The sequence below is a fragment of the Eriocheir sinensis genome, unplaced genomic scaffold, assembly GCF_024679095.1.
Source record: "Eriocheir sinensis breed Jianghai 21 unplaced genomic scaffold, ASM2467909v1 Scaffold1581, whole genome shotgun sequence".
NCBI classification, from domain to species: domain Eukaryota; kingdom Metazoa; phylum Arthropoda; class Malacostraca; order Decapoda; family Varunidae; genus Eriocheir; species Eriocheir sinensis.
Window position 1 is genome coordinate 27,083 of NW_026110941.1, and position 14,541 is coordinate 41,623.

Below are 14,541 nucleotides of genomic sequence, written 5' to 3' on the forward strand. Positions count from 1 at the left end.
ACATGCATAGGATTTGGATAGGAGAAAGTGAGGTCATTCTTTGTTGATTTATACCATAAGGTGCTGGCTGTCATGTGTTTGAAGGTATACCCTTAACTTAACCTAACAAAACCCCAAACAGTTACTATAGGTCTTGACTCAGAGAATTCATATATGCTTCCTTACTAATGAGGCTTTCTATACAACGAAATGAGGTCATTCTTCATTGAATTATACTATAAGGTGATAGCTATCCTGTGTTTGAGGATACCCTAAACTTAACTTAACATAACCTAACAAAACCAAAACAAACACTAAAGACCTTGACTCTTGTTGATTTATACCATAAGGTGCTGGCTATCATGTGTCTGAAGATACCCTAAACTTAACCCAACATAGCCTAACAAAACCCCAAACAGTTACTACAGGTCTTGACTCAGAAAACTCATCTATGCTTCCTTACTAATGAGACTTTCTATACAACAAAGTGAGGTCATTCTTTATGAAATCATACCCTAAGTTCCCGCCTATCCTGTGTTTTAAGATACCCTAAACTTAACGTAACCTAACCAGTCCCACCTTAAGATGAAGCTGTTGGGTGTGAGTGGCAAAGTCTGGGCTGGAGTGAAGCAGGTGATGAGGGAGTTGTATCTGCCTGAAGCCCTATAGGAGAGCGTCTGGCTTCCCTCAACGCCCTGGGTCACCAAACACCCACCTGCAAACCATGACAGTGATTACAAGGAGTCCTGGCGGGTATTCTCAGGCCGGGAAAACAAGTGGGGGTACAGAAGACTCAACTGGCGGAGTGAGTGAGTGAGTGAGGGTTGGCAGCTGGAGTGAGAGAGGAGGAGGTGGAGGCAGAGGGACAACAGGAAATTCAGGTAACGCCAGGCACCGCTTACTGCAGGAGTACTAGGCTGTAATGTAATCTCTCTCCTTCTCTCTCTCTCTCTCTCTCTCTCTCTCTCTCTCTCTCTCTCTCTCTCTCTCTCTCTCTCTTGTTATATTCTTTTATTCTTTGTTTAATCTCTCTCTCTCTCTCTCTCTCTCTCTCTCTCTCTCTCTCTCTCTCTCTTATATTCTTTTATTCTCTCTCTCTCTCTCTCTCTCTCTCTCTCTCTCTCTCTCTCTCTCTCTCTCTCTCTCTCTCTCTCTCTCTCTCTCTCTCTTTTGTTATATTCTTTCATTCTTTGGATTTTTTTGTCTCTCTCTCTCTCTCTCTCTCTCTCTCTCTCTCTCTAGCTGTGACCAACCCGCACATGAGCTTAGTATGGCTCTTTTCCTGTATTTCACAACTAGGTAAACACACACACACACACACACACACACACACACACACACACACACACACGCACACAAGGCTCTTTGTGTCGTCAACTCCCTCCCTCCTGCTACTGACAGTCTCCTGCCTCTGGGCATGGAATAAAAAAAGGGTACAAACATTTATAACCTGGTCTTTGGTATGCATTATTTCTCAGTGAATTTAAGGTATTTTTAACAGTTATAATATGGATGTTTGAAAAGCCTCTCCTAGAACTTGCCGGGACTGTTTTGTGATGGTGGTGATGGTTTTACACAGCCTCGGTGCCAAGAAATGGAGAGTTACACATGAAAATCTGGATAATCTATTCTGTGGCCTTGAAAATAGTTATATAGGAGCTAGAGACGCTTATAAATATGGACCATGAACTGTCTTGTGATGGTGGTGATAGTTTTACACGACCTCGGTGCCAAGAAATGGAGAACCACCCATCAAAACCCAGTTCATCTACTCTGTGGCGTTGGGAAACGGTCATATGGCCTCAGAGGTGTAGTAAACGCAAACGATACAATCAGATTTACATTTAAATGCTTATAAATTGTGTTTTTAACTTGAAATTTAACTTTGAGAGTAAGAGAAGCCAACTCCATCATTCCAGAAAATGGCAAGCGTGTTTTTAAGAGGAGTGGGCCAGGCAGCCTGTGCCTTCAACACAGAAACACCTTGGATCTCTTCACATTTCATTCCTCTTTCCATCATAATAAGAGACAATGGCACTATGTAACGTTCCTAAGACCATAATTACTTTTTCTCTGCTTTTTCTGAGTGGTTAAGGTGTTTGCTAGAATTGAAAGTATATGGCTATTTTTTCAGGTGAGCTGTGCTGGTCTGGGAATGAAACGGACTATAATAATTATATAGTGAGAATAATCTTTTGTTTGTGTGTTGTACTGTTCTGGTAAGTGTGGAGTGAGTTTACCTGTATTTCCTGAGCCAGTGCTTGGTGTGGCCTGCCTGTCCCTTAGGGGAGGTGACCTGACCCACACCACGCCACACCACCTCACACACACACACACACACACACACACACACACACACTACAAACAAAAGGAATGTTCAATGAAACAAAACCAGGCGAGTGGGACAGACGGAGGAGTGTGGAAAGTAACAGGAAGAAGACGGAGCTGTACATGGAAAAAAAAATGGAGCGTGTAATGTGATAGGAAGAAGACGGAGGTGTACATGGGGAAAAAAAGAAGGCAAGGAATTTATCACAAAAGAAACTATTGTAGGAATAAACTGAACACAAGAAGGAACAAGGAAATTAATGATAAATGAACACTCACCAGTCACTCCTGTGTACCACCCTCCTCCCCCTCCTCCTCTTGTTGTTGTTGTTGTTGTTGTTGTTGTTCTCGTCCTGCAACAAATCAGGTTAGGAATTAATGGACTGTGTAAACATTGATCCTTGGTGCCATAACAATAGTACATTCAGTTCACATCCTAACGTCAAAACAGCACCATTAAAACCCTGAGCCTGAGCCCTGCTGTAACATGGCTAAGTCCTTCCCTGCCATGTTACCCTCACTCTTGTAACATATCCCAGCACACTTATCAACAGCTGGGAGGCCTTGGCTATTTCCTCCTGCCTAGGACTTGAACGCCTTAAGGGCATCATAGTGAGGGCTGAATAATAGGAAGAGAAAATGTCTATTATTTCCCCAAAAAAGTGTACTAGTTTTTTTCTGCAACAAGATGATGCTATTGATAATGTAATACCTATCAAACTGTATTTTAAGTTCCCAAAAACCAGTAGAATGGGGAGGGAGGGAGGGAGGGAGGGAGGGACAGAGAAAATGACTATAGAGGTGAGGGAAGAGAGAAAGAAAGGGAAAGAAGGGAGGAAACAGAAAGAGGGGAGAGAAAGGGAGCGTGAGGGAAAGGAAGGGAGAGAAAGAAGGAAAGGGAGAAGGGAAGAACGAGAAGGGAGAGAAAGAAACATTAGGGAATAAATAACAGGAACTGGGAAAGACAGGAAGAAAGAGGGAGGAGGAGGAGGAGGAGGAGGAGGAGGAGGGAGATAAGAGAGAGGGAATGAAGGGAGAGAAAGTAGTGGAAGAAAAAGGGAGAGAAAAGGAAACATGGACATATGGAAGTGCAGGCAACATAAAGCATATTGGCTCATTACGAGGTCACCCGCTTGGGTGATTTAATCTGCTCGACAGCCACTTGGGGCCTGGGGAGCAGATGAAAGCACCTCGATATTGAGGAGCAGATGAAAGCACCTCAATATTGAGGAGCAGATGAAAGCACCTCAATATTGAGGAGCAGATGAAAGCACCTCAATATTGAGGAGCAGATGAAAGCACCTCAATATTGAGGAGCAGATGAAAGCACCTCAATATTGAGGAGCAGATGAAAGCACCTCAATATTGAGGAGCAGATGACAACACCTCAATATTCAGTTTATTCCCGACGCAGCGAAGTGACGGTCGATTCTATATTTGAAGGAGTTGATGGTATTCGCATTTACTTCTTCTGAGGGAAGATTGTTCCAGTGGCGGATGACTCGGTTTGAAAAGAAACTCCTTCAATGTCTGTGTTACATCGACTCGACTGAATGGGTAAGCCGTTATTTCTAGTTCTTAGGTTGGTTTGCAGTTCAAGGAATTTGGAGTAATCGATGTTATTGAACTTTTCAGGTACTTGAAGACTTGAATCATATCCCTCGTAGGCGTCTTTTCTCCAATGTAAAGAGATTGAGTCGCTTGAGTCGTTCTCGTCTGGGTGAGCCCTTAAGGTTGGAATCATCTTTGTGGCGCGTCGTTGAATCCTTTCCAGCAAAGCAATGTCCTTTCTGTAATTAGGAGACCAGAACTGTACTGCATACTCGAAGTCTTGGTCTTACCATGGAATTATACAAGGATAGCATCACTTCTGGTGTTTTACACTCAAAGTTCCTGGCTATGAACCCGAGCATAGTGTTGACTGTGTTATATGCTTTTACAGTGATTCGTGTTTCAGGTCACTGCTGATAGTGACTCAAGATCCTTTTCCTCCTGCATCGCTTGCAGAGGTCTCCCATTCATGATGTATGTGTGGTTACTATTTCTGGATCCAATGTGCATGACTTTGCATTTGTCAACATTAGAAGACATTTGACATTTTCCGACAATTATATAAAGTGATTGAGGTCTTTCTGAATGATTTACAGTCGGTCTTTGTGAGGGCATCTCCACCCACCTTGTTGTCCTCAGCAAATTTCGATATTGTGGATTTCAGTCCTGATTCTAGGTCGTTGATATACATGATAAAGAGGATGGGTCCCAGCACTGACCCTTGAGGCACTCCACTAGTGACTGGAAGCCAATCGGAAGGCTGTCCGTTGAGTAGTACTCGTTGTTTTCTGTCGGTGAGCCAATCTCTTATCCACGCGATCAGATTGGCTCCGATGCCCGCCGAGTGCAGTTGCTTAAAGTCGCTCGTGCGGTACCTTGTCGAAGGCTTTCTGAAAGTCAGGTATATAACATCACTGGGGATGTGGGCATCCCAGTTCTTATATATACCTTGGAAGAAGTCTAATAAATTCGTTAGGCAAGAGCGCTTGTTTCTGAAGCCATGCTGGGTGTCAGAGAAGGGAAGGGATGGGAAGGATTGGAAAGGGATGGGATGAGAAGAGATGGGAAGGGAAGAGAAGGGATGGGAGGGGAGGGGAGGGGAGGGGATGGGAGGAGAAGGGATGGGAAGAGAAGGGATGGGAAGGGATGGAGAGGGAAAGGAAGGGAAGGGATAGGAAGGGAAGGGAAGAGAAGGAAAGTGAAGGGAAGGGATGGGAAGGTTTTTGAAGGGAAGAGAGGGTTAGGGAAGGGAAATGAAGGGATGGGATGGGAAGGGATGGGAAGGGAAGGAAAGGGATGGGAAGGGAAGGAATTGGAAGAGAAAGGATGGGATGGTAAGGGAAGGGAAGGAAAGGGAAGAAAAGGGAAGGGAAGGGAAAGGATGGGATGGGAAGGGAAGCAGAAGGGAAGGAAAGGGGAGAGATGGGAAGGGAAAGGGAGGGAAAGGAAGTGAAGGGATGGGAAGGGAAGGGATGGGAAGGGAAGGGAAGGAAAGGTATGGGATGGGAAGGGAAGGAATGGGAAGAGAAAGGAAGGGAAGGGAAGGGAAGGGAAGGGAAGGGAGGGGATGGGAAGGAAAGGGAAGGGAAGGAAAGGGATGGGAAGGGAAGGGATGGGAAGGAAAAGGATGGGATGGGATGGGAAGGGATGGGATGGGAAGGGATGGGATGGGAAGGGAAGGGAAAGGATGGGAAGGGAGGGGGAGGGAAAGGAAGGGAAGGGATGGGAAGGGAAGGGAAGGGAGGGGAAGGGAAGGGAAGGGAAGGGATGGGAAGGGATGGGAAGGGAAGGGATAGGAAGGGAAAGGATGGGATGGGATGGGAAGGAACACAAAGGAACACAAAAGAACACAAAGAAAGAACAAACAACAGCAGACCTGCTGGTCCTTACGAGGTTGTTTGTGACAAGCTACACTAACTATCTAATCAAAGGTGGAAGATGAAGGACAGCAAAGGCGAAGGCTCCTCCGCACCCCCCCATCCCTCCAGCCAAAGCTGGCAGGAAAGGAAAAAGAACCATGCAGCATGGAAAAACTGCATGGAATTTATGTAGGAAAGAGGAAAGAACTACCATTACTGCTACCACTAACCGGGTGATAAAGGCGGACAAGGACACCAGTATTCCAAAGAACTTAACGTTATTACGACAATGAGTAATATCTTAGTTGCTGGTTGGATTCAAAACACTTGTCTAATCTATTCTTGAAGGCCGTAACTGTTGTACTATCAACGACATCACAAGGTAGAGAGTTCCAACATTAACAACTCGATTGAAGAAGAAGTGTTTAGCTTCGTGCGAGAATCTTTACCACTTATCTTCAAATTGTGATTTCTTCTTGTTCTATTTGATCGATCAATTGCAAAGTAATCTTCGCATTAATATCACTGAATCCTTTAAACGTTTTAAACACTTCTATTAGATCGCCTCGCATTCTTCGTTTTGATAGGCTGAATAAATTTACTTCTTTAAGTCTTTGTTCATATGACAAATTTCTCAACCTAGGAATCATCTTTGTTACTCTTGATGGACCCGTTCCATCTTTTCTATGTCTTTTCTGTAGTACGGAGACCAAAACTGTACACAGTACTCTAGACGGGTCGTACCAGCGAATTATACAGTTTTAATATTACTTTTTTCCGATTTATTATTAAAGACTCGTCTGATGAAGCCAACCAATTTGTTTGCAGTTTTAACTACCTCTGAACAATGCTGACCGGGCTTTGAATCGCTTTATATAGTGATTCCAAGATCCTTTTCTTTACTTACTGCAGAAAGTTGTAGGCCATTCATTACGTACCAAACGCGATTGTTATTTTTTCCGATGTGCAACACTTTACATTTGTCAACGTTAAATTTCATTTGCCATTGATTGGCCCAGCGTGCAAGTCGATCTAGATCTGATTGTAAAGCTTCTTCGTCGAGTGTCGCAGTTACTTTACTAGCAATTTTGTGTCATCAGCAAATTTTATACTTTGCAAGTGAGCCCATCATTGATATCATTAACATAAATTAAGAAGAGCATGGGGCCAAGCACTGATCCTTGAGGTGCCGCTTTTGACATCGAGCCAGTTAGATGTAACACCGTTTAGAACTACTCTCTGTTTCCGCTCAGAGAGCCAGTCCATAAACCAATTGTGAATGTTACCGAGATACCGTGCGCCAGTAGTTTGCTGAGCAATCGTTGGTGGGGGACCTTATCAAATGCCTTTTGAAAATCCAGATATATGATATCTACTGATCTGCCTTCATCGAACACCTCAAAAAATATAGTGAAAAAAATCAAGTTAGTTAGTCAAACACGAACGTTTACTACGGAAGCCATGTTGCGAATTATTTATTATACTATTTTCTTGAAGAATTTCACCATATTATCGCGAATGATACTCTCCATTAACTTACAAACAATAGATGTCAGGCTAATTGGTCGATAGTTTCCTGGATGAGACTTGTCCCCTTTTGAAAATTGGTGTGACATTTGCAAGTTTCAATCCGACGGAACTTTTCCAGCTGTTAAAGATTTATTGAATATGATGGAGAGCGGTTTACAAATTTGATGTTTGATTTCTTTTAAGACCCTAGGGGTAATTTTGTCTGGACCAGGAGCTTTGCTTACTTTAATATTTTCAATTGTGCGTAAAATGTCACTTTCTACGATGAGCACGCCACTTAACATCTTTTCGGTCCTTCTAACCTCCGGCGGTTGAGGTGATAAACAATCTTCGTCGGTAAGGGTCGAAGGGAAGGGAAGGGAAGGAAAGGGAAGGGAAGGAAGGGAAGGAAAGGGAAGGGAAGGAAAGGATGGTAAGGGAAGGGAAGGGAAGGGAAGGAAAGGATGGGAAGGAGGGGATGGAAAGGAAGGGATGGGTAGGGAAGGGAAGGGAAAGGATGGGAAGGGAGGGGGATGGAAAGGAAGGGAAGGGAAGGGAAGGGAAGGGATGGGAAGGGATGGGAGGGGAAGGGATGGGAAGGGAAGGGAAGGGAAGGGATGGGAAGGGAAAGGAAGGGAAGGGAAGGGATGGGAAGGGAAGGGAAGGGATGGGAAGGGAAGGGATGGGAAGGGATGGGAAGGGAAAGGATGGGAAGGGAAAGGATGGGAAGGGATGGGAAGGGAAAGGATGGGAAGGGAAAGGATGGGAAGGGAGGGGAAGGGGAGGGAAAGGAAGGGAAGGGAAGGGAAGGGATGGGAAGGGAAAGGATGGGAAGGGATGGGGAGGGAAAGGAAGGGAGGGGAAGGGATGGGAAGGGAAATGATCAGAAGAGAAGGGGAGGGAAAGGAAGGGAAGGGGAGGGAAAGGAAGGGAAGGGAAGGGAAGGGAATTATGCATTATTTCAAAAGCCAATTGTTACACATCTTCACTATTTCTCTCTCTCTCTCTCTCTCTCTCTCTCTCTCTCTCTCTCTCTCTCTCTCTCTCTCTCTCTCTCTCCAGGAGTGACCTACCCGTCAGTCTCCTGCCTGAACGGTGAGGCTGTGTGTGTCCCAGGATGAGCAGGCTGTCTTGCAGGGTGTGGTCGCTGGGCTCTCTGGGGCGGCTGGTCAGCTCCTACGGAAAGGGAAGCTTGGGAGTGATTTTGCCTCCGAAAAAATAAAGAATTTGGGTGTTCATAACCCCATGACTGCTGATTTCCTACAAGAATACATCACCAAGCTGCAGGAGTGAAACAAAAAGTGGCTGCTACAGTTCACAGAAGAAAAAATATAAAGTTCTGCACCTTGGAAGGGGATATCCCCACTCAACACAGCAACACTGTACCACTAATAAAATTGTAGGCAGTTTATGACATGCCATACATGTAGGAGCTTACGGTAACCTTGGATAGAAACTCTATTTTCAAAATGCCACTCTATGGCCACTACTATCAAGGTGGCTCTTTGTCATTGTATCCGTATTGATATTTGATGATTATTTACTTTAGAAAAGTTACCCAGCAAATAAAATATTGGAAAGTTTTGGGATTGTACAATTTCCTTATATAATTATTGATTTTTTAAAATTCTGGCTAAAGCAAATTAATTTATTAAACTTTGAAGTAAGTTCAGTAATTGCTTTGAAAAAGTACCATGAGAGGGAAAATCAAGAAAAATGTAATAAATAAATTAAACTAATTCCAAGATTCATGATGACCATTTTAACAAAACTAATCCATTTAACGTCTCAGCAGTAGGGATGCCAGAGAACTTTTAAGTAATTCATCACACACGTAAGTTACAGGGCATACATTACTTCCTCCATTTAAGTCTAAAATGACCTTTTATAAAAACTTAGTTTACATTCTTTGATGCCAAAAGATCATTTAAAAATAAGTGAGTAATTAATGATTTAAATACAAGTGGTGTAGGAGCAGCATCCTGCTTGTACAAATTGAAGGCGGCAGCCTTTTGTTCGCTGCAAGATGAGCGTGCTCAGAGCATAAAACAATGTGGATGGGGTCTCGGTCAGCATTGTACACTCACAGAGGTGGCACTCAAGCCCTCCTGAACACTTACGCCTGTGCTGTGTGTGTTCTTGGTGTTTTGAGCAGTACAGTGTGCATTCATTTTGGTTTGTGAGTTTTTGGGGTTTGTGAGCCAGCTTGCCAGATTGTCGTACTCAGAGGACCCTATTTACTGGTTTCTGATGCTTAACTATGGACAAGAAACAGCAGGAATTAATTATTTTATTGAGAACTGTAAATTAATGTAGTTATTGGGTCCAGATGTTTTGGGGTTGAAAATTGGTAAATATGAGAAGCCGTGTCGACAATCTGGCTTTGTTGTTTGTAAGCAAAATAACATTACAAATTATGCTGGTAAACCGTGGTGTGACTATTTGCTATTGTTATATGTTGTTATTTATTACTGAGCCCGACGAGTGTTTCCTGCGCAGAGGCCACTACCATAAATTATCCGTGCAATCTGACGCAGCAGGTTGCCAGCGCCCGGTAACACACACCTTAAGAATCGCTGTGCCCAAACTGTCCTTTCTATGTCTATTCCATTCTATTTTTTGTTTATTTCAGTAGCAGGTATTGTGTGTTTAGTGTTATACTATAAGATCCATGACTCAGCTCACTTGGATCATTTAGGACTGATGGAAGACTTGTAAATAGGGGCATTTTCTTTATACCTAACTCAAACTTACCTAACCCAACCTTCATATACATCTATTTTTATTTATGTGTTTAGTGTTATATTATAAAACATAGATCCATGACTCAGCTCACTTGGATCATTTAGGACTGATGGAAGACTTGGGGCATTTTCTTTATACCTAACTCAACCTTACCTAACCCAACCTTCATATACATCTATTTTTATTTATGTGTTTAGTGTTATATTATAAAACCTAGATCCATGACTCAGTTCACTTGGATCATTTAGGACTGATGGAAGACTTGGAGCATTTTCTTTACACCTAACTCAACCTTACCTCAAGTCTTCCAAATATGTCGAGGCCGGTCTGGCGTAGGCTCCCGCGGGTCCTTTCCTCCCCTCTGCTCTGCCACACAGTCCCAACACCTATCTCTTCCTCTCATATGTAAGCTGTAGGTAACAAATGAGAGGAAAAAATAGGTGTTGGGACTGTGTGAAGAAGAAAATAAGACCAACACAGAAACTCTAATTGATTTCACTGTAACCCAACCTTCACATACATCTTTTTGGGGTTCATTTTTTCTCTCTCTCTCTCTCTCTCTCTCTCTCTCTCTCTCTCTCTCTCTCTCTCTCTCTCTCTCTCTCTCTCTCTCTATTTATATATATTCATTTTACCTAACAACCTTAGCTTCCCTTACCTAGCCTTCATATATACAATAAGCACGGCTACTACTGTGTGACTATGTGGGCGACAAATGAGTTTGTGTAGTAGGAATACATATTCTTATGGGAAAAGTTATATATGGGCAGCAATGCCTTACAGTTTTTGTATCGCTGCCTCCCTCGCCAAGCCCCGCAGGACACCAAGAAGGCACACATACAGTAAACCCTCCATATAACAAACTAACTTGGGGGGAAGCTTAGTCCACTAACGCCAAAAGTCCATTATAAGCAGCGGAAAAAAAAATATATATATTACCGACGAACCTAATAAACATCGGTATATAGTTTTCTTATTGAGTATGTTGTGTGCACGTTATCTACATAGCAGCTCAGCACAGCTGGCGATGGACTGCAGGGCACCGAGGCTGCCTGTTGTATACCCACAGCAGCCAGCTGCGTACAAAATAACTCATAGTTCAACTTTCCCACTGTTTCTACTTTTCACTCAGCGCTCACAAAGATCACAAGTGGACAAACTAGAACAACACCAGGCAAAGTAATGTTTTCCTGCCGTGTATTCCCCCTGCATGGTGGACACCAGAGCCACTTATTTCTGCCAGGAGTATTTCTCACAACACTGGACGGCGGCGGATTGGACCACGCACGCCGCCCCGTCCCTCGCTGCATATTTCTGCACCCCACACTGCTGAATGCCCAATAAATTTACAGTAACCAAGCAAAACCTAACTTAACCTACCTAGCTGGGGGCCATCTCCCCTCGACCCCATAAGCTGTGTCAGTACTGACACTCACGAACACTTGGCTATTTTCCATTACATTAACGTCCTGGATTGATGCATAAAACTATTCTGGGTCGGTCCCCGTGGATTTCTGACCCTCTGGGTTGATACGCTAACTGGGTAAACTAACACAGGTAAAAGGTGTGCAGTGCATTCCCTTCCACACATTGTTGTCAGCACTTGTTGCTGTCCATTGCTCATTGTTTTCACTGACTGACTGACTGACTGACTGGGCGTGAATCAGTGGCAACCACTTGAAATATATATATATATATATATATATATATATATATATATATATATATATATATATATATATATATATATATATAAATATATATATATATATAAATATATACAGTACTGTATATACAGTGTGGCGACTATGCCTGATGAACGGCCTCCCATAACCCACTTAGCTAGGAGGCACCTCTTTGGCCGACTCAGTAAGGAGTGGCTCTCCCGTCACGCTGGTCGCAGGTTCAATCCCAGGCAGCCGGCGAATACCCTGAACTTGATTAATTTCTCGTGTGTTTCGATACACGCAGAGGACGTGTTGGGAAATAGGGGAAATAGAAATGAAGCTCTCGGGGCATGACATAATTATACCTAAGTTAACCCTTAAAGGAAGGCTGAGGGTAATTCCTGCTCAGGCAGACAAAGGCAGAAAGGTGGGGTGCAGGAATTACCGTCATTTGATTTCCCGCAAAAAATTTGTACTACTTCTGAACATGATATCTCTGGTGAGCAGCAACTGAGTTACTTGTAGTTACTTTCACCATGTAAATAAAAGATTGGCGGTGTACAGGCACTATGAACTATTGTGTTTTGAGCTCCAATTGCCACACAGGGCACCGACGAAGAACACCTTTTTAGACAATTTTATCAGCGGGCACACAAGCAGAAACTCCCCCTCCAGGCCGTCCTTCAGGGGTGAACCTTACCTAATCTTATATATACCTATCTATCTATCTGTATATACCGTGTTTGAGTTTACAGGCAAAACATCTTTCAGACAGACAGAATTCATCACCCCAGACGCATGCCTATGGGTACAGAATGGGTAAAAAGATATCATTTTAACCTCATGAACCTTGGGGTACAGTTGGCAAGCCAGGATCATTGAGGGCAAAAAGTTGAATGTTTCTCTGGGGTGATACTGGCGGCGTCCCTTGGGGAAGAGTGACACCTGACGTACATTGGACAGGTTTGCGTACATTGGTGGCACATTGGGGTGTCATCGCGCCTAACATCACCACATCATGGGAAATAGATGTAAGAAGAGGCGTGGCTTGGAGGAACCAAGCCTTCAGGTGTCTGCCCGAACACTTCAGGTACAGGGAGGGATCCTTGACTTACGACGGAGTTCCAGATTTTGTGTGAAAGTTGAAACACATTAATTAAGGAGACGTCACCGTTTTATGAGCACACGTCACTCCCTCCTATAAGGTTACACACGCCCCAAGACTCCTGACCTTTGACCTAGGATAGCGGCGGCCTGACCGAGGAGGAGAAAATAAAACAGTACTGTACGGCACCTAATTGCCTATATGCTTAACAAAATTAAGAAGGAACTGTTGTCAGACCAACTCCAAGTGCCATAAGTGCCTACATCACTCACCATTAATAATCATACTTATAAGCATATATCCATCATACTTAACCAGCAAGGAAGGAAGGAGGAAGCAAGGAAGGAAGGAGGGAAGGAAGGAAGGAAGGAGGGAAGGAAAGAAGGAAAACAAAATATTTAACACTCACCATTGGTTTGATGTCTGCCATATTACAAATCCTTCCTCTTCTTCTTCCTCCTCTTCTCTCTCTGTGTGTCCTCTTCTTTTTCTTCTTCTTCTTCTTCTTCTTCCTGTGTAAACAATAGAGATAGCAATAAATTCATGAAAAGAAAAAAAATAGCAAATAAAAAAGGAGAAAAAAATTATATTGAAAGAAAAATAAGATAAACACCTTTATGGATTTATTTTATATATGTATTTTTGTGTGTGTGTGTGTGTTTGTTGGGAAGCACAAGCGACACAAGAAGGATTTTGATTTTAATTCAGTTTATTTTACTCTTTTATTTCTGTGAGAGAGAGAGAGAGAGAGAGAGAGTAATAATAATAATAATAAACTTTATTTTCCACTAAAAAGTGGTTATTCTAAACATCTAAATATACATGGTAGGTTATACATATAAATATACATGGTGTATTATACATCTAAATATACATGATAGAATATACAGAAGGCAGTAAAGTAGATAATACATTCATGCAGAGGTCAACAGCTTCTTTTTAAGAATTGATTTTAATGTGGTCAGATTATGAGTCTTTTATTTCATTCGGTAGTTGGTTCCATAATTTAGGACCTAATACATGAAAGGCTCTTGCACCTGTGTCGGTGTTGGTTCTCGGGACGTAGAGATTGTTTTGTTGTCTTGTTGTTGAGTCAGTCATATAGTTAACAGTTGGGAGAGAGAGGATGTGGTCTGGGTAATCCTTTATTTTCTGCTTAAACACTTTTGTGATGAGGTTAAAGGTGATTAGGTCTTTGATTTTGAGCCATTGTAAATCTTTAAATAATGGAGTGACATGATCGTATTTCCTGGCTTTCCCATCTGCCACTTTTATCGCGAAGTTTTGTAGTTTTTGCACTTTGTTTATTAAAGTTGAGTTTGTTGTCCCCCATATTGTGATGCCGTATTTTATGATGCTTAATACCAAAGTCTGGATAACCATTAAGCGTGTTTCTTTGTTGAAGAGATCTTTGTGTCTGTTAATGAAATTTAAGGTTCCCATTGTTTTCCTAGTCATTTCATTTATGTGTCTGTCGAAGGTCATGTGTGAATCCAGATGAAAGCCAAGGTTCTTAACATGGAGGAGGGGCTGTATAACGCCATCGGCACATCTGATGGTGGTGTTATTAGGTATGTGTGCCAGGAGTTGGCGTGTGCCTAGGAAGATACATTGTGTCTTACTGATGTTTAGCTGAAGGCCGTTCTGTAGAAAATAGGTTCTTATTTGTTTCAAAGTGATCTCAGTTTTATTAATTAAAGTATTTATTTCGTTGATATTACCGCTGTGGAGGAACTGTGTGTCGTCAGCGTGTACTAGAAGGCAGTTATTGATATAGGTAGATATGTCATTTACATGG

The 14,541-nt window shown here is 42.7% G+C and overlaps 1 long non-coding RNA gene across 1 annotated transcript in view; it reads right to left on the minus strand.

The window, feature by feature from the left end:
- The window catches only part of LOC126990354 (uncharacterized), a 30,130-nt gene extending 16,846 nt beyond the window's left edge, over positions 1-13,284 (minus strand). The window contains exons 1-4 of the long non-coding RNA XR_007744243.1: positions 13,153-13,284; positions 8,300-8,402; positions 2,587-2,660; positions 559-694 (exon numbers count right to left, since the gene is read on the minus strand). This is a non-coding gene — a long non-coding RNA (uncharacterized LOC126990354). The remainder of the gene's footprint in view (positions 1-558; positions 695-2,586; positions 2,661-8,299; positions 8,403-13,152) is intronic.
- Between the last annotated feature and the right edge of the window lie 1,257 nt (positions 13,285-14,541).